At 39.3% G+C, this 21,182-nt stretch overlaps 2 long non-coding RNA genes across 2 annotated transcripts in view; one reads left to right on the forward strand and one right to left on the reverse strand.

Moving 5' to 3' along the window:
* Positions 1-21,182, forward strand: part of LOC129657963 (uncharacterized) — a 23,139-nt gene continuing 1,957 nt past the window's right edge. Inside the window, exons 1-2 of the long non-coding RNA XR_008717190.1 lie at positions 1-40; positions 1,787-1,895. This is a non-coding gene — a long non-coding RNA (uncharacterized LOC129657963). The remainder of the gene's footprint in view (positions 41-1,786; positions 1,896-21,182) is intronic.
* The window catches only part of LOC129657962 (uncharacterized), a 23,448-nt gene continuing 14,130 nt past the window's right edge, over positions 11,865-21,182 (reverse strand). The window contains exons 3-4 of the long non-coding RNA XR_008717189.1: positions 12,904-13,028; positions 11,865-12,696 (exon numbers count right to left, since the gene is read on the reverse strand). This is a non-coding gene — a long non-coding RNA (uncharacterized LOC129657962). The remainder of the gene's footprint in view (positions 12,697-12,903; positions 13,029-21,182) is intronic.

Below are 21,182 nucleotides of genomic sequence, written 5' to 3' on the forward strand. Positions count from 1 at the left end.
TCTCCTGGCTATAAACCTGAGCACTGATGCTTGACCTATTGTAAGTCAGAAAGTTCTGTATGGAAAAAAAACAGCTTTGCATTTTAACCTCTTTCCTGTCTTTACTTTAAAAAAAAAGATTTAAATCAAAAATGGTTAGGAAGAGAAAACCCTTTTTGTTTCTGTAAGCAAATGTCTGACCTTGTTCTGAATTGATAAACTGCATAGGTCTCGCTTTACTAAATTAAACTCCCAGAGTTCCTCGTGTGATACTGGTGAGTACTCAATAAATCATTGCTCTTGTTGTTGATAATGAATATAGGTAATAAGGAGGGTGGAGATGCATTTTTCCCTTTTGTGACTTGGTATAAAAAATTCCTTTTCAAACTATTGTAGGAGGATATCTGTAAGGACTTTATGGTGGGTCATTTATGCATCCTCGTATAATTTGTTTTAGATACAACAGTTTTTATCTTCCCATGGAAACAAATTGGAAAGAAATAATGAGACACCATTTGGAATTGTTGGCAACTTTAAATGTTCAAAAAAAAATGAAGTCACAAAAGCAGGGGAACAAAAGGCCTCATCCTGGCTGATTAGATGATTTAACCAGCAGTTGTTGTTGGCACCAAAATGTCAGCTAGAATTTAAAAAAAAAATCTCAGAGGCCTGGTAACTCTGTCCTCTGTGGGGAAAAGATCTAAAATGTATTCCTCAGTATATCTCTTGGTATACAGATTTCCCTTATGAATTTCTAATTGGAAGAAAAATATGAGGATATGGCATTGCAAGAAAAGCCAGGAGTGAGGCAAATAGTAGTAAAAAGCAGGACTCTGCTGCAAAGGAGCTTTATCCTTTGCTGTTTGGGAAGCAGTCAGACTATTGTGGTGTCTCCTCCTGCTGGCACCGAAATTCCTGTGGCTTACCTATTGATGCTCAGAGGGAAAGACCCCAAGAAAAATAGACTGGCAATGTACTCATATGTATTGTAAAGAGCCTCTGCAATGGAGTAGCACATATAAGATCTTTTTCCAAACATTAAGCAGTGTCTATTTTGGACATCACCTTAAAAAATAGGGCTCATGTTGTTGTGATATAGAAAAAAGTGCTTTCAAGGAGAATTCACATTCAACTGTATGTACCACTTTAAAACATTTAAGGCTGCAATGCTTTTATAGATGATGCTCATTTGTTAGTGAAGTTATTAGCTGTATGAGTCTCAGCCCTTAGTGTACATATAAGATTATGTGGTCAGAGGGAGCTCTGAGGGTCTTCTGACAAATCTCCGCATGTTAATAGGGAATATTAACCACACACAGTGAAGTTAATGAAGCTCTTTATTTTGTGTTTTTTGTTATTTATTTAGCCCTTTTTCGGGAGTTGTAAGAAGCTGGATATCTTGTGTTTATGTCCAGCTCATGTGACAGTTGTCATTCTCCCAGGATAAGAAAAGTTTCTTTCTTCTCCTGTACAGTCTTCAGTGAAGTTCCCCCCAAAGCCAAGTTCTACATTTCTAGCTTGCCTCTGTTGACTTTTGTTTTAGCTATACTCTTATCGGTTTTCAATGAACAGGCTAAAAGGTAAGCAATTGAATTTTTTTTTTAATCTATACAGTTGGACTTGTTTTAAATTGTTGATCAGTAAAATCATATGTGTCAGTTTCACACATCGTATAATATGAGCACACTGTATATAATCTTTTTGGGAGAGCATTATAAACCTAACCATGTTAAGAAGCAGTTCTAAGCTTCACAGTGAGCTTTTGTGAACTATCCAGCTTGAATCTCTTCCTTACTGCTGTGTGAAGCCATTCTGTACTACTCTCCAGTGAGATGCAAGAGCCAGCAAACAGCAAGTAAAACCCTACATCTTGGAAAAGATCAATGGACAGAGCATTTGATCACAGAAGAGCAGAAGTGAGTTTCAGGGGGGATTCTAAAGGCCAGATGGCCATGCAGAGGTCTGCCAAGATTTCAGAGGTCCCAGGTCAGCCAAGTCAACAAATGCATTACACTGTGCCTATTATACAGGTAGTACTAGGGTAAGGGGGCTTTCCTTGTGGCTCAGATGGTAAAGTGTCTGCCTGCAATGCAGGAGACAGGGTTCGATCCCTGGATTGGGAAGATCCCCTGGAGAAGGAAATGGCACCCCACTCCAGTACTCTTGCCTGGAAAATCCCATGGACAGAGGAGCCTGATGGACTACAGTCCATGGGGTTGCAAAGAGTCGGACACGATTGAGCAACTTCACTTTCTTTCACTAGGGTAAGGAGTCCTGGCTATTTAGCAGAAAAGACGTGTACAGGATTAGAAAAAAAAAAACGGGGAGTTTCTACTTAGCTTTTTCCTAATAGTGGCTAGATTTTGTGATCTTTGTGTCTACTGCCTTTTGCTGATTTGCTCTGTTGCTTATTGATTGCCCTGGTTCTGCTTAGATGCTGTGTGATTCTCTCTGACTACCCTCCTTTCCTTGTATAATTACTTACTGAGTTGCTGATAAATCCTGAGCAGTGTGCTAAAGCTGTATATACAATGAACAAGATGATCGTGGCTTTCGCCTTTATGGAGTTTATGGTCTAGTGAGGAACAAAGGAAATGGGATCAGTAGTTACGATAATACATAGAAAGGAATAAGAAAGAGAAGGTACAGAGCCCTCTAGGCACACACAGCAGGGGAACCTAATGTAATCTAGAGGGCAGAGGTCTCTCTGGAAGGGATATGCAGGATGAGGCTTGAAGGAAAAATATAAGTTTACTAGCAAGTAAGGGAATATGCCCGATAGAGAAGACAGTGTGCATGAAGTTGTAAAGCTGAGAGAGACTTTGGCAGAGCTGAGCAGTTGGAGGGTGAAGTGGAGGGAAGAATAAAATGGAGGGTTCTGGAGGGTTTCTATTTCTTTCTCTTCTGTCCTGTATACTAGGATATGAGGTAGGCATGGTGGAGGTGGGGAGAGGGTTTTGATGGGCACAGAAATTTAAATTTTGGCAAGAGGAAGTACTTCATTGGAAGTGGAACTATGTCTCCAGAAATGCATCATGGGAGCAGAAATTGAATGATCTACAAGAGCAGAGGATTGGGGTTAGATTAAGATTACATTATCAATATACTGTGGCTCCTAGTAGGTTGGAGGGTAAAGTGAAGGGGAAATAGTTTGACAAGCAATAGAATGTAGAAGTAACTGAGATAACCCAGACAATATGTGTAGAGAAAAGAAAGAAAACTTTAGAATCCTGAAGAACATTGGCCTTCAAGTGACAGAGGAAGAGCTGCAAAAAAAGATTGAGCAGGAGAGGCCAGAAAGCAAGGGGAAAAACTAGTAAACAGTGATATTTACAGAAGTGACGGGAAGAGTCCTTTCAAGGCTGGGACTTACCTCAGGACACAAAATTTAAGAGGGTGCCAAAAATCCCAGTGATTATGATAGGTAATGTTTTAATACAGTGTTTGGAAAAAACCAAGTTAATGTAAAAAGTCATGATAAAACATCAAACTTTTCAATAAAGACAAGATCAGAATTATTGAATTTTCCTTTTTGCCTCAGCCTTCAATAGGCTCCTCAGGATACTATTATACAATTAGATTTAGAAATATTTTATATTTAGATATCTAATATTTTGATCACGTAGAAAGAGAAAGTGATAAGCTGTATCAAATGGAGCTGAGAAGTCAGTCAGGAAATGGGTTGAAAAGAGCTCATTGGATATGGAGACAAGCATGCTATTACTATTAGATCTTTTCTTTACTGTGTTTTAATAAATCATAATGGGGGTTATCTTACGTCTCTGCAAACATGATTACCATGTGACCTTTTCTGTATTAGGAGATTATATCAATACAAGCATTCATTTTTTTTCCCTTAAAATTGTTTTTTATTCTGGTAAAATACACATAATATATAATTTGTTATCATAAGCATTTTTAACTGTACAGGTCAGTGTTATTAAGTACCTACATATTGTACAACCATCACCACCATCCACTTTCAGAACTCTCTTCATCTTGCAAAACTGAAACTCTATACCCATTAAAAACTTATTTTGATATAAAGTCTATTGTGTCTGATATAAACTAGTATAGCCATATTCTGCTCTCTTTTGGTTACTAGTTGCATGGGATATCTTTTTCCAGCCTTTCACTTTCCATCTGTTACTATCTTTGAATATAAAGTGAGTCTTTTGTAGAAAGCATGAAGTTGGATCATGGTATTTTCCCCCATACTGTCAATCTCTGTCTTTTGATGGGAGAATTTAATCCATTTACATTAAAGCAATTACTGATAAGGAAGGACTACCATCATTCTGTTGTTTTCTGTATATACTTTATAGTTCTTTTGTCTTTCATTTCCTGTGGTAAGAGCTGAAATTGACTAATAGCAATAGGACTGCAATTTACTGCCCAAGACTTCTGAAATTTGCAAGCCTTCAGTAGACTCTGGAATTTCAAAATAGTTAAATCAGACAGATTCTGCTAGTGTGATTGTTGTCTGTGAGAAGGCAGATTCCTGGCACTTCCTTTTCCATCATATTCCCAGGATCCTTTCTCCCCAAACATACATTTTTAACCTCATGGAGTTTTTGTATCAACTCTAGGACAAAATGAAATAATTCCTTAATGTTAAGAATCCATCTCTTTATAAATTCTCTGGATGAATCCTTAGTCTTGCCTAAATACATGGAGCTTGCCTAAATCTATGACCCTGTATATCTGAGGGTCAGAAATACAGGCTAGGAAGTCAGGTAAATAGGTACAATTGCTAAGCACATACCCCTGTGAGAAGTCAATTGCTGTTTCATTTGTAGGCTTTTGTAACTGGGAGGCACTAGATTCCTACTAAATAATTCACTTCCTGATGGTCTCCCCAATTCGAAGTGCCATGTATAAATCGGGGCTAAGTTCAATACAATCCTCACACCCCTCTCTGATAAAGGTGTTACCCACATTCCTTCCCAAGTGTTCTGTTGCTTTTTATTCAGATCATACCTTGGGTCCTTTTATGCTCAAATGCTATTTTTATTTCAATTATGGTTGGGACACCTCAGATGATTAAAAATAACTTGTCATATCCCAGCCACCTGTCCAAAATCTGGGGAAGTCCATTTTCACTTCTCAATGTGTCAAAAGCTTAATTACATTTACAAGGTAAACATTTTTTATTTATATCTCATGAACTCAATCTTTGGCTCTAGAATGACCAACCATTGTGGCTTGGCTATGACTGTCCAGGTTTTAGCACTAAAAACCCTGTGTTGTGGTTAATCTCTCAGTACTGAGTAAACCTGGACTATAGGCCACCCTATTTGGCCTAAAAATATTTCCTGGGTTCCTCTATTAAAGCCACCTCTTTCTTCCAGGTCTGAGAGTAACAGATGACTTTGGAAATTTTACATGTTCATTTTCTTGTTAAATTTCTAAGGATGTCATTCAAGGATTATGAACATTCATGGACTGCTGACAGTTTAGAGTGAAAAGGGAGTTAGGAGATCCTGCACTACAAACCATCTCATTTTACAGATGAATAAAATTTCAATTGCATTAGGAAGTTTTTGCTATCTTTGTTCCACTCTGGCTGCCACGGTACCAGTTTTCTGCAATGTCTTCCAACATCTCCTTTCCCACTAATTAAAAACAAACAATTATGTTGGAACATCAGCTACAGTAACAGGAAAAAGTAGTATTCCGTTAGTTTTAAATTGTCCAATAATCTTTTTCTAATGCCTCTATTTGCGTCATAGGCATTTTAACTTCCCTCGTGTCTAAAGTTCAGTGTCTCTCATGGATTACTCATATTATCTGAGTGTGAAAATAAATATGGTTGGGTTAATTAGCATCAACTTTAATAAGATCCCAAAGTAATTTTATACAATGCTTCCTGAGAAAAAAGAAATTAAGCTTGATAACTGAAATGATGGGATCTAAAATAGAAGCAATACAAGGGGTTTGAAAGAAAGCAAATTAGCACAGGAAAGGGAGAAAGATGTTGTGAGTACTGTGTGTGATGGATGAAGAAGGTTTTCTTTGCAAATTCACACAGTCAGTCAGTTTAGTCGCTCAGTCGTGTCTGACTTTGCCTCCCCATGGACTGCAGCACACCAGGCTTCCCTGTCCATCACCAACTCCCAGAGCTTACTCAAACTCATATCTATTGAGTCAGTGATGCCATCCAACCATCTCATCCCCTGTCATCCCCTTCTCCTCCCACCTTCAATCTTTCCCAGTATCAGGGTCTTTTCCAGTGAGTCAATTCTTCACATCAGGTAGCCAAAGTATTGGAGTTTCAGCTTCAACATCAGTCCTTCCAATGAATATTCAGGACTGATTTCTTTTAGGATAGACTGGTTGGATCTCCTTGCAGTCCAAGGGACTCTCAAGAGTCTTCTCCAACACCACAGTTCAAAAGCATCAATTCTTTGGTGCTCAGCTTTCTTTATGGTCCAACTCTTACATCCATACATGACTACTGGAAAAACCATAGCTTTGACTAGATGGACCTTTGTTGGCAAAGTAATGTCTCTGCTTTTTAATATGCTGTTTAGGTTGATCATAGCTTTTCTTCCAAGGAGCAAGCGTCTTTTAAATTTCATGGATGCAGTCATCATCTGCAGGGATTTTGGAGCCAAGAAAAAAACAAGTCTGTTTCCATTGTTTCCCTATCTGTTTGCCATGAAGTGATGGGACCGGATGCCATGATCTTAGTTTTTTGAATGTTGAGTTTTAAGCCACCTTTTAATTCTCTTCTTTCACTCAGTGGACTTTGTTATTTTGCCTCCAAAGAAAATCACACAATGACCTTTTTTTTTTTAATTTAAAATTTTATTTGTAAACTTTACAAAATTGTATTAGTTTTGCCAAATATCAAAATGAATCCGCCACAGGTATACATGTGTTCCCCATCCTGAACCCTCCTCCCTCCTCCCTCCCCATACCATCCCTCTGGGTCATCCCAGTGCACCAGCCCCAAGCATCCAGTATCGTGCATCGAACCTGGACTGGCAACTCGTTTCATACATGATATTATACATGTTTCAATGCCATTCTCCCAAATCTTCCCACCCTCTCCCTCTCCCACAGAGTCCATAAGACTGTTCTATACATCAGTGTCTCTTTTGCTGTCTTGTACACAGGGTTATTGTTACCATCTTTCTAAATTCCATATATATGCGTTAGTATACTGTATTGGTGTTTTTCTTTCTGGCTTACTTCACTCTGTATAACAGGCTCCAATTTCATCTACCTCATTAGAACTGATTCAAATGTATTCTTTTGAATGGCTGAATAATACTCCATTGTGTATATGTACCACAGCTTTCTTATCCATTCATCTGCTGATAGACATCTAGGTTGCTTCCATGTCCTGGCTATTATAAACAGTGAAAGTCAGAGTCCAGTGATTTTCAAAAAGTAGATTGATCTCACCAGCTGGTTGAAAACTCAAGTACCTGGCTTCCATGGTTGGTCAGTCTGATTCAGTGACTCTGGAGTGGGACTTAGAAATCTCTATTTTTAGTAAATTTCAAAAGTGACGAGAGGTGCAACTGGTCAATGGATGATGTCTGGAACCACTGGGCTAGGTTATTTGAAGAGGCTTTCCTAATTTCAACTTGAGAAAAATATTCCTGACTTCACTTTTTGCAATGGTAGGTATCTTTAAGCTTCCTTCAAAGAGAGGAAATTTGAGAAAGTTAGAGTTACATTTTAATGTATGAGTAAAAGAATTTTTACCCTCCACTTTCACTTTTAAGAATATATTAATGTCCTGAAATGAGACCTGCTATAAAGAATGAGAGTACATACCTCCAGAGGGCATGTAGGACTATGCAAGGCAATTTGTACATTCTAGACTTGACCATAATTAAGAGATAAGGTTGGCTCCTGGGAACTGCCGAAGAGTCCAGCATCTTCAATCTAGTCTGACTTGTGCTATAGAGATTACACAGTCCTACTAGGGTGGAGAATAAATGTCTGAAGTCTCTCCAGTGAACAGGTAAGGTATCTCTTACTGAGTATATGTTTACATGGCCATGTACACATACCCTGAAAAGTCATCTGGGAAACTAACAGGAGGCCCTAAGTTCTTAATTAGCAGAGTGGATCCCGCCCTGTCACCTAATGGTATAGCAGAAGATGTGCTTGGCAATTAATTGGATGAGCTGTAAGACTGAAATCCTGACCACTTTGGTCATTAAAGATCCCAGGATACTCTCCTTATGGCAGGTGGAGTCCTGGAATAATTTCAGCCTTGATAATTAAATTAGATTCTGCCCAGCTTCCCTTTACACTTTCAGTTGGACTGTCTTCCCTTTCTATCTTTGATTGCAGTGAACTGGTACATTAATAGAGAGCCACTAGATTCCACAGATGATTAAAATAAGTAACAATGTCTCTTAATTTATGGAGTGAGGTTCCCTGAGTTATTGGTAGATAGGTAGCACAATTTATACAAAGAGAAATTGTTGAGTCGGCATCTAAAGAGACATAGTGAGTGGAAGTCACTCAGTTGTGTCCGACTCTTTGCAGCCCCATGGACTGTCCATGGAATTCTGTCCATGGACTGTCTGTGGAATTCTCCAGAGCAGAATACTGGAGTGGGTTGTCATTCCCTTCTCCAGGGAATTTTCCCAACTCAGGGATTGAACCCAAAGAGACATAGTACTACTTTTGAAAAATTAAACCTGTTAAATATTTCAGTGTATAATTAAAAGTGCATGCCCTGTTAGCTTTGAGAGATCATTTGAAAGTTTTTTTCATTTATTTTTTATGATATTCTAGATAGAAATATCACTGGAGAAGGAAATGGCAACCCACTCCAGTATTCTTGCCTGGAGAATCCCAGGGATGGGGGAGCCTGGTGGGGCTGCTGTCTATGGGGTCGCACAGAGTTGGACATGACTGAAGCTACTTAGCAGCAGCAGATAGAAATATCATAAAAGATATTCTATATCTTTCTAAAAACAAAATAGTTAATAAGCATACTTTATTAGCAGACCAAATCCATGTGTTTAACTGGAAAAAAAAAAAAAAGCAACCAAAATATAAAAAGGTTGATCTGAGTGTCTAAGATAGAGGTAGCGATAAGAACAGCAAGACATACTGAAAGTGAAAGTTGCTCTGTTGTGTCCAACTCTTTGCTACTCTCGGAATTCTCCAGGCCAGAATACTGGAGTGGATAGCCATCCCCTTCTCCAAGGTATCTTTCCAACCCTCCAACCCGCCCACCCAGGGATTGAACCCAAGTCTTCCACACTGCAGGTGGATTATTTACCAGCTGAACCACCAGGGAAGCCCAAGAATGCTGGAGTAGATAGCCTACCCCTTCTCCAGTGGATCTTCCCAACCCAGGAATCAAACCAGGGTCTCCAGCATTGCAGATGGATTCTTTACCAACTGAGCTACCAGCGAAGCCCGCAAGACATACCGCTAGCTTGAAATTTGTTGATGCAGAATCTGACCTCATATTTCTTCACTATAAACAGTTAGTCTGATTCTAATCTTCTACTACATTCTTTCAAAGTGAGGAGGTTTGTAGCGTAGCACGCTTTCTCTTAACAGTTGTTTTTTATTACCACAAACTGTTTTATTAATAAAGATTTTTAAAGCGGATTATTTATTTATTTTGGGCTTCACTGGGTCTTTGTTGCTGCACAGACTTTGTAGTGTTGCAGTGAGCTGGGGCTACTCTCCAGTTGCAGCGCATGGGTTTCTCATTGCAGTGCTTTCTCTTGTTGCAGAGCACAGGATCTAGGGCGAATGGGCCTCACTAGCTGAAGCTTTTGGACTCAGTAGTTGCAGTCTCAAGCTCTAGAGCCTGGGCTCAGTAGCTGCGGTGCACTGGATTAGTTGCCCACTGGACCACCAGGGCAGTGTAGGACAGATTTTTTTTCAAGTAAATAAAAATTTAGTGAACTGAGTTGCTGAAAATAGAGTGCTATTATTAATATGCAAGGTGAGCAAACTCTTACAAATTATTGTTTAGCAGGTTGTCTGCATCTGGGAATTAAATTTTTCTCTGAAATATTTTTAAAGATATGAACAAAATATTATTTTCTCATTGTGGATAATAATTTTCCATTTGAAAAGTATTTAAGCCAGACTCTGTTAATGGACCAAACTAGTCCTTTATTTGGTATGCAAATTAACTCATACATATTCGGGAAAGGAAAATATACTCTTCGGTTTCTATGGTTTGTCACTATGTTTGAGATGATATCCAGCGGTAGTTTGTTTTTGTCTGTTTTGTTATTATTGTTAAGATTATTTTATGTTTCAGATAATATACCTGGCTCAAAATTTCCTCCTTTGAACACAAAATGGGTCAACACACACACACACAAATACATAGGATGTTAAAAATTTGAGACTTTTGTGACCATTTTCTGTGCATCTCTTCTCTAACCCATGATAAATGTTGTTTCACTTCAATTGGATAAGAGAAAAAAAGTCAGGAGGTGGACACCGCTGGTTTTCATTCAATTCAGTTCAGTTGCTCAGTCGTGTCCAACTCTTTGCGACCCCATGAATTGCAGCACTCCAGGCCTCCCTATCCATCACCAACTCCCGGACATCACTCAAACTCATGTCCATCAAGTCGGTGATACCATCCAGCCATCTCATCCTCTGTCGTCCCCTTCTCCTCCTGCTGGTTTTCATTACCTGAGTTAATAGGAAGAAGTTTTTTTTGAAAGTGCATTAAGGGTGCTTATAAAAATGTTTTAAGTATAAATATTTCTTTTAATGAAAATAAGTGGAATTTTATCCTTAGAAGGTTCTTTCAAAATAGTGAAAATTCTCAGAAATATATACAGCTTGTGAATGAACCTGTCCTGTACTTGAAAATAAAAATGTAGCTAGAACTGATGTTTTGGAGAAGGCAATGGCACCCCACTCCAGTACTCTTGCCTGGCAAATCCCATGGACGGAGGAGCCTGGTAGGCTGCAGTCCACAGGGCCGCTAAGAGTCAGACACGACTGAGCGACTTCACTTTCACTTTTCACTTTCATGCACTGGAGAAGGAAATGGCAACCCACTCCAGTGTTCTTGCCTGGAGAATCCCAGGGACGGGGGAGCCTGGTGGGCTGCTGTCTATGGGGTTGCACAGAGTCGGACACGACTGAAGTGATTTAGCAGCAGCAGCAGCAGAAGTGATGTTTAAATGGGAAAATTTTTAAAGCTTAAGGAGAGAAAAAGAGGGAGAAATAGTACATCATATTGTGTTATATCTTATACCTGTTTAAACAACTTAGTGGAATTTTGGCTACAAGTGGCTGACTGAAACATGTGTTCATTCCCTCTTTCTCTAGAGACTTCTCTAAAATGAAAGTAAGCAATAAAAATTCTTATACCTGCAATGTCAAAGAGAGTGAGATAGAGGCCATTATCTAGTGGGAGAATTCCTACATTATTAATTTGATATAGGGATCTACCCTTCTGTGGGTAAACAGCTAGCCCTTCCAAGAGCAAAGGGTCTGATGTTGCACTATATTGTGGTTCTAGTTTCTAGTATGATTTCTTCTTTGACAAATGCAAAATTCAGAAGTTTATTTCTTAACTTTTAAACATATTTTCTACTTACTTCTGTTATTGATTTCTACCTTAATTGCATTTTGAAATCCTACACTCTGTTTCTTTTTTGGTTTCCTTAGAAATTACAACATGAATCTTTAATTCATCAGAGTCTAAAGTTAACCAATATCTTTATCCTTTTTTTGGACAATACAAGGTCCTTAGGACACCTTCACCTCACATACCTTGCTTCTGTGTTACATGGTACTGTCCTCAAAAACTAATTAACCCACAGGATACTGCTATTATTGTATCATAGAGAAAATGTTTATTTAGCTTTATCTACATACTTACCATTTACTGTGCTCTTCGTTTCTTTTGTCTTGTTTAGCCTTCTATCTAGGAGTATTTTCCTTATGCTCAAACCGCACCCTTTAGAGGGTGTTTTTTTTTAATTGAAGATCTATTTGTGGTAAAGTATCTCTGTTTTTGTTTTTCTGGAAGTATCTTTATTATGCCTATATTCTTGAACCGTTACTAGTAGACCTCAAGTTGGCAAATATTTGCTTTTAGCATGTTAAAGATATTACTCCACTATCTTCTGGCTTCCATTGTTGCTTTTGTGAAGATAACTGTCCGTCTACTGCTCATTTTAGTGTCCTTCTTATCTCTGGATTCTTTAATGATTTTTAAAGTTTATTATTATCTTTGAGGTTCTGCTTTTTCACTGTGGAATATATTGGTTTGAGTTTCTTTTTATTTATCCCGTTTGCCACCTCCAGAGAAGCTTTGCATTGCTTCTGTCAGGCAGCAACAAATACCAGTCTGGGATTGGCTCAGCCATGTGCATGGCTCTGGGTTCCTTGATTCATTCAGATGAATACTTCAGTATTTTCTGAAGTTGCAGTCCTTTGGAACCCTAGTTTACTGAGGAGAGCTTCTTTATTAGAAACTTCACAGTGTGTAGGACCTGGGACTTGAGTTTATTCCCTTTGGTGGTCAATGCCATCACGGCAATTCTGCTTCTGTGCTGGTTTATCTCTGGAGTCTCTGCATTCCTTTCAATTTGGCCTGAAAATTGCTTAATAACTTGTGATTTCTTTGCTGCTCTAAATAATACAGAACAAATATTTGATCTGGTAATTTTAGTTATTTTCAGTAGGAGGATGGCCTGAACATTTTCTGCCATTGCTGGAAACCAGGAAGATTTTAATGTAATTCTGGAATCAGAAAGTGGATGGAATAGAAATAATCAGTAAAACTAAGAGGTGGAATTTTACTACTGAGTGTTTTCAGAAGACAGAATCATAGAAATCTGATTTGCCCCCATAGAATTTCACAAAGGCTTTAGACTCAGCAATGCCAGATAAAGAGGGGAGTGGAGGTATAATGGAGGGCCTAAAAGAGACTGACCGCACAACACTGACCAAAGCTGCCTTTCCCCTGTAGGAAGTTTCTTTGAAGAAATTCAGCTGTCATAGACTTCCGCATGCTGATCTTGGAATTTCCCCCAGAGTATTCTCTTGGACATCTTCTTGTACATAGTTACCTACTGCAAAGCGAAATCCATTGATTAAAACACTGTTAACATACACAGAACTCCCAACCGTTTTTAATGTATTTGTGCCTCATGTCAATATGAACAGCAACCAAAGAATAGCAAAAAACTGTACAAAGTTTAATTTGTGAAAAACACAGAGATAAACGAATAACATAAAGTCAGAGAAAACAGCTGCCTGCAGTGCAGGAGACCCAGGTTCAATTTCTGGGTTGGGACAATCCCCTGGAGAAGGGATAGGCTACCCACTCCAGTATTCTTGGGCTTCCCTTGTGGCTCAGCTGATAAAGAATCCACCTGCAATGCAGGAGACCTGGGTTCGATTCCTGGGTTGGGACGATCCCCTGGAGAAGGGAAAGGCTACCCACTCCAGTATTCTGGCCTGGAGAATTCCATGAACTGTATAGTCCATGGGGTGGCAAGAGCCGGACAAGACTGAGTGACTTTCAGAGAAAACATCAGCAGTGCAGAAAACCTCAAAAGAGTGAAAAACTAATGCCTTATAGAGATAAGAAAGATACTACTTTCATAAAACAAGAAAAGGGTAAAATAAAAAGATAGAAGAGAACAATGAAAGTCTTTTGGAAAGCAAAAATTTAATGGCTGAAAAAATATCAGCAGAAGAGTATCTCTCAGACAGTATAGCAAAAAGTCAAAGATATGGAAAGTAGAGAAGAAGAGACTTAAAGGAGCAATAAACTAATCGGTGTTCTAGGAAGAGATAACAGAGAAAATGAGGGGGAATATATCAAATATGTAAGATAAGAGCTGAAGTGAGCAGGTTTCTGGATCTAAAGGCCATATTGAATACCTTATAAAATAAATCCAAAAGACCCATATCAAGGAACATAAGTTTACATTGCAATATCCTAGGGAAAAAGAGTCAGTATATGTCCCAGGACAGCTCTTGTCCCATAAGCGTAGAAAATAATCAAATTGTAGTTAAGTGCCAGAGGGCTGTAAGAGGGAGTTACTTCTCCCAATACCTGTAAAAGACTCCATAGCATTACTGATAGAGCTTTCAGAAAGAAAACTGGAGCATTATTATAATAAAAATTCTACAAGAAAAAATAAGCTTCAGGAAAAACATTTCTCCAAGAAAGAAAACATATCTAGTTCTTTGGTGAACTTTATGTTACCATATTATGTAAATATTGTTTATAAACATAAAAATAGTTATGTAACCAATAATGTGCTAGTAAATGTTTAACAAACGGCTCTCAGAAATGCATGTATTTATATACATACATTTATTATAAATTTTGCTTAAATCCAAAATTATATAAAGGATATATGGGGCTTCACCAGTGGCTCAGACAGTAAAGAATCTGCCTGCAATGCAGGAGGCCTGGGTTTGATCCCTGGGTTGGGAAGACCCGCTGGAGACATGAGAGAGGTGAGTTAGATCCCTGGGTTGGGAAGATCCCCTGGAGGAGGACACCACAACCCACTCCAGTATTCTGGCCTGGAAAATCCCATGAGCAGTGGAGCCTGGTGGGCTACAGTCCATAGGGTCACAAAAAGCAGGACACACCTCTCAAAGAGGCAGACATCACTGAGTGATTAAGCACAAAGGATATGTAGCCCACAATATACAAATAATGATAAAATAAAAACTCTATTGTGTAAATTCCATAAAGCAATTGATTCTCATATAATGTTTTGTTGATTTTTGCTCAATTCTTGAACTATGGCAAACCTGTGGTTGCAACTGACAAAGGAACATACTTTTAATATGAATGGTAGTTGAGTTTTCTTTTACCCTAACAAGTAAGAAAAAAATGAAACAGTAAAGATGTATGTCAGAACTTCACTCATTTACCAATGACATGAACAACCTCTTTGCTGAAACGAATAATATTCTTTGAATAATGGAAAAATATTCCCTCATTTTTGTCTATTCACAACATAATGGGTGCAAATATAACACATTTCTACATTTTATCTAAATTATAAAAGTTTTTCTCCATTATTTTCCTGACTCTAAACAACTCTAATCAATCATCAAGCTAATAAATCAAACCTGAGATTATGGCATTTGCTGATTTATGTGGTAAAATACTCCCACCATGAGTATTTTGTGATTTATGTGGTAAAATACTCCCACCATGATCAATATCAAGCTACTACTGTGACCTCACTAAGCAGAGTTGGGAAGGTATGTGTAGTAATATGCCATTATGTAGTATTTCTACCACACAGATACAGTAAATATGAGTAACCTCAGAAATATATAATAGTAAAATGAAGTAACATAATTTGGTTCAGTTCAGTTGCTCAGTCGTGTCCGACTCTTTGTGACCCCATGAACTGCAGCACCCCAGGCCTCCCTGTCCATCGTCAACTCCCAGAGTTTACCCAAACTTATATCCATTGAGTTGGTGATGCCATCCAACCTTCTCATCCTCTGTCGTCCCCTTTTCCTCCTGCCCTCAATCTTTCCCAGCATCAGGGTCTTTTCAAATGAGTCAGCTCTTCGCATCAGGTGGCCAAAGTATTGGAGCTTCAGCTTGAACATCAGTCCTTCCAATGAACACCCAGGACTGATCGCCTTTAGGATGGACTGGTTGGATCTCCTTCAGTCCGAGGGACTCTCAAGAGTCTTCTTTAACACCACATTTCAAAAGTATCAGCTCTTCGGTACTCAGCTTTTTTTATAGTCCAACTCTCACTTCCATACATGACTACTGGAAAAACCATAGCTTTGACTAGACGAACTTTTGTTGGCAAAGTAATTTCTCTGCTTTTTAATATGCTGTCTAGGTTGGTCATAACTTTCCTTCCAAGGAGTAAGCGTCTTTTAATTTCATGGCTGCAATCACCATCTGCAGTGATTTTGGAGCCCCCAAAAATAAAGTCAGCCACTGTTTCCACTGTTTCCCCATCTATTTGCTATGAAGTGATGGGACCAGATGCCATGATCTTTGTTTTCTGAATATTGAGCTTTAAGCCAACTTTTTCACTCTCCTCTTTCACTTTCATCAAGAGGCTCTTTAGTTCTTCACTTTCTGCCAAAAGGGTGGTGTCATCTGCGTATCTGTCATTGAAATTTCTCCCGGCAATCTTGATTCCAGCTTGTGCTTCTTTCAGCCCAGCGTTTCTCATGATGTACTCTGCATATAAGTTAAATAAGCAGGGTGACAAGAAGTGTAAATTATTTATTGGCTTTGTTTTAAATATAATTTATTTAACTTTCAGTTCAGTTCAGTTCAGTTCATTCGCTCAGTTGTGTCTGACTCTTTGCGACCCCATGAATTGCAGCACGCCAGGCCTCCCTGTCCATCACCAACTCCCGGAGTTCACCCAAACTCATGTGCATTGAGTCAGTGATGCCATCCAGCCATCTCATCCTCTGTCAATCCCTTCTCCTCCTGCTCTCAATCCCTCCCAGCATCAGAGTCTTTTCCAATGAGTCAACTCTTCGCATGAGGTGGCCAAAGTACTGGAGTTTCAGCTTTAGCATCATTCCTTCCAAAGAACACCCAGGACTGATCTTTAGAATGGACTGGTTGGAACTCCTTGCAGTCCAAGGGACTCTCAAGAGTCTTCTCCAAAACCACAGTTCAAAAGCATCAATTCTTCAGTGCTCAGCTTTCTTCACAGTCCAACTCTCACATCCATACATGACTACTGGAAAAACCATAGCCTTGACTAGACGGACCTTTGTTGGCAAAGTAATGTCTCTGGTTTTTAATATGCTATCTAGGTTGGTCATACCTTCCTTCCAAGGAGTAAGCATCTTTTAATTTCATGGCTGCAATCACCATCTGCAGTGATTTTGGAGCCCCAAGAAATAAAGTCTGACACTGTTTCCCCATCTATTTCCCATGAAGTGATGGGACCAGATGCCATGATCTTAGTTTTCTGAATGTTGAGCTTTAACTTTAAGTTTGTGTAATTTAATTTTTAATAATGGTTGTGTTTAATAGTTGGCTTGTGAAATTCCTAAAACAATGGGCTCTTGCAATCTGGCACAAGTTGTTTCCACCGTATCACCAGATATAGTGCTGTTGGTTGAACTGGGAATGGAACAAATAGATGAATCTTCATTTCTCATAGCATAAAGCAAAAATATCATGACTAAAGATGTTAAATAAAAAAGTAACAGTTTTCTAAAGATTTTTATATAATCACTGAATTATTTATATATGTTTATAGGGAGAAGGATTGGGAGGCAAACTGGTTGTGGGGCAGGACAAAGCTGTTATTAGAAGCCTTTCATTTAATATTTAACCCTGAATATTTACTGAGTTGAAAATAATTAATCAAAATAAAATAACTAAATTAAAAATAAGGTTTAATGATATAAACATTTTGAAATAATGTGAGATGGTATTCTTGCTCCTTCTGTCCTATCTTATTCAATGCTCCAGTCTATCAATAAAGAAAAAGGTCTGGTTTACTGTTTGAGAATCTTCTACATCAAATCACTCTGAAGATCTAAAATTTGATACAGCCTTTGGATATTCTTAGTTGAGCTGGTTTTAACTGGTGTTTTAAAATCTGCTAATTTTTGATAAGAAGTGTCAACTGGGACAAATCTGAGATGTTGCCACTGTGAGTGTCTAATTTGCTGTTTTCTTCGGGCAGTCACTGAACTCTCACAGTTTTAGGCTGTTGCTGGCTCACTGGGATTTTAATTAGGTGGCTGAATCCCATGTGTTTATGTGTACTGCTGTAATTTCTCTAGTATGTGATTGTAGCACTTTAACACTTTGCTTTCCCAGAGGACATGTAGTCTGTGGTCTGGTAATTTGATATATGATGTAATCACAGGAAATATTGCAGTTAATCAAATGTCTTAAACCCACCCACACCTTCAAATCCTGTCTGATAAATGAGTGTATTGTAAATTCTGTTCATTCTTCTTTTGTCAAGTCAGTTGTTTCGTCTTTCTTATTTTCCTTTTCACACTACTAATTTTCATTCATGTTACCTCATTTTTATCTCTTTTTTTAAAATTAATTTTTAAGTTGTTGGCCATGCCATGTGGGATGTTTATTCCTCAACCAGGGATTGAACCCATACCACCTGCTGTGGAAGCACAGAATATTAACCACTGGACCACCAGGGAAGTCCCTCACCTCATTTTTAGATTATTGTTCTGGCCTCCTAACTCATCTTTCTACCTCCAAACTCAAGCATTCAATCCTTGATAGATAGAATAACTATCATAGAAAAAATTAATTTTCCAAAAATATTGCTCTAATGTCTTTCAAAAATCTTCAGTGGTTCCTTTGTTTTCAAATTAAGTTTACACCCATTCACTAGACCAGCAATCTCCAGAGTCAAGTTGGGTATGCTTAGAGGATGTGAAAGATAATCTCCTGGAGTAGGACAATGTGATAGAACTTTTTACTCCTGTTTCCACATTATATAAACAATTGTAAATAATTTTAGTAAAAAAGAAATTAGGCTTTCCTAACATGTCATAGGGCTTCCCTTGTAGGTAAGCTGGTAAAGAATCCAGCAACAGTGCAGGAGACCTGGGTTCGATTCCTGGGTTGGGAAGATCCCCTGGAGAAAGAAAAGGCTACCCACTCCAGTATTCTGGCCTGGAGAATTCCATGGACTATATAGTCCATGGGGTCTCAAAGAGTCGGACAAAACTGAGCAACTTTCACTCACTCACTCAGCATGTCATATACAGATTGATGCAGGGACTGTCTTTCAGATTCTATGACAGGTGACCATGTCACTCATAGTATCTGAAGTGATATCTTGAAGTAATAGTTGAAGTTACAAAGTGCTTAGAGGATAGTAGTTTATCTTGGGATTAGCTTCCAGCATACTGTGGTATCTTTCTACTTAAATGTATCTAGTTCTGATTTATTGATTGTATGGTTTAATGAATGAGCAAGTGGCTTGCAAAGATTTCAGGAGGAAATTTCACAAAATAAACTGGCTTCTATTTTCTGTTAGAAGAAAATAAAAAACAAAACATCTGGAAAAAAAATCACAGATTAAAGAGAAGAATAACTGTAAGTATGAGAGAACAATAAAAATGGCAAAGCTGTTAACCTGTCTTCTTCATGTAAACACTTTGTAAGCCATGTTATGCAGTAAAAATAATGCAGTTAATCAGGTCTGAAAAGAATTTGGTCAGTTCAGGTCGGTTCACTTCAGTCGCTCAGTTGTGTCCAACTCTTTGCGACCCCATGAATCGCAGCACGCCAGGCCTCCCTGTCCATCACCAACTCCCACTCAAACTCACGTCCATCAAGTCGATGATGCCATCCAGCAATCTCATCCTCTGTCATCCCCTTCTCCTCCTGCCCCCAATCCCTCCCAGCATCAGAGTCTTTTCCAATGAGTCAACTGTTCGCATGAGGTGGCCAAAGTCCTAGAGTTTCAGCTTTAGCATCATTCCTTCCAAAGAACACCCAGGGCTGATCTCCTTTAGAATGGACTGGTTGGATCTCCTTGCAGTCCAAGGGACTCTCAAGAGTCTTCTCCAACACCACAATTCAAAAGCATCAATTCTTCGGCCCTCAGCTTTCTTCACAGTCCAACTCTCACATCCATACATGACCACTGGAAAAACCATAGCCTTGACTAGATAGTGAAGTCGCTCAGTCGTGTCCAACTCTTTGCGGCCCCATGGACAGCAGCCAACCAAGCTCCTCTGTTCATGGGATTTTCCAGGCAAGAATACTGGAGTGGGTTGCCATTTCCTTCTCCAGGGGATCTTCCCGACCCAGGGATCGAACCCGGGTCTCCCGCATTGCCGGGGTCCAGCCCCAGCTGATCCAGGGTATTCGAAGGAGAGACGGCATAGGCGAGGGTCAGGAAACAACTGCTTAATTACACTTTGATTAAGGATACAAAGAGTAATAGAATGAGGATAGCTCAGTAGGAAAATTCAGTGGAGAAAAGAGGCTGAGTAGCTTGGTTTACGCGGGAGACCAATAAAACTTCAAGACAAGAAGTTTGCACCACTTACGTAGGCCGCAGGCATCCTTCCGTTCTCCCGAAGGAGAGGAGACACTGAGGCCTCCCCGGTCGGATCTTAGAAGCCCAGGCATAATTAGCAAGCATGGAGGGTTCCGCGCTCCAGATGGAGACTCAGCCAGAATTTGGGAGAGAGAGTGACATGGGGAGACCAAGTTTTGGTGAACAAGGCCCGCACTTTATTTTCCAAAGTAGTTTTTATACCTTACGTTATGCATAGAGGATAATGGGGGAAGGGGTGGAGTCATGCAAGGACAGCAGTTCCTGGTTCTAATCTAAGCCAGGCTTTCAAACTTATCATATGCAAAAGTTCAGGTGATTGACATCATCTTCTGGCCCGGAGGCCTGTTAACATTTTAAGAAACTTATTTTTCTCTAAAGGTGATTATTCCAAAGTCAGGCACCAGCCTCCAAAAAAGCATTGGACAAAGCTACATTTTACATTTCTATACACCCATTATATCAATCAATACACTGCCAAGGACACAGTAGGTAAGGAGTATGGAGACTTAGCAGCAAACCTTGGCCCAACAAGTGAAAAACCCTTCACCAATACAATTTCTAATCAATCTTTTAACTACTCAAAGGAATCTGTGTTTAGGCAGTTTAGAACATCTCCTGCCTCTCACAGTTGGGAGGCTCTGAACAATCACATGTGGCCAGAAAAATCTATTCAGGCAGGCTAGAGGATTTCCAAAGGAGTTTTTAGGTTGAAACACTGTCACACCCAGGAATTATTAACTGGAGCTCTAAGTTAACTCCTTCTCCGAAAGAGGTGGTGGGGGACAGCCCCCCGTAAAGTCAGAGGTGTAGGGGAGAGCGCAAAGTAGTAAAGTAGGCAGGCTCTGGTTATGGGGGTAGATGCTTGAGGATTTCCAGGGGGACTCCTGAGGCTCGATCCCGCCTTTGCGTATGTCGAGCCTCCTTCCTCATGACCTTTGCCATGGGTGGAGTGCCTCACGCCGGCCCCCAACACCGCATTGTAGGCAGATGCTTTACCATCTGAGCCACCAGGGAAGTCCTTAGCCTTGACAAGACAGACCTTTGTTGGCAGAGTAATGTCTCTGCTTTTGAATATGCTATCTAGGTTGGTCATAACTTTCCTTCCAAGGAGTAAGCGTCTTTTAATTCCATGGCTGCAATCACCATCTGCAGTGATTTTGGAGCCCAAAAAATAAAGTCTGACAAATAAAGCAG

The sequence above is a fragment of the Bubalus kerabau genome, chromosome 7, assembly GCF_029407905.1.
Source record: "Bubalus kerabau isolate K-KA32 ecotype Philippines breed swamp buffalo chromosome 7, PCC_UOA_SB_1v2, whole genome shotgun sequence".
NCBI classification, from domain to species: Eukaryota; Metazoa; Chordata; class Mammalia; order Artiodactyla; family Bovidae; genus Bubalus; species Bubalus kerabau.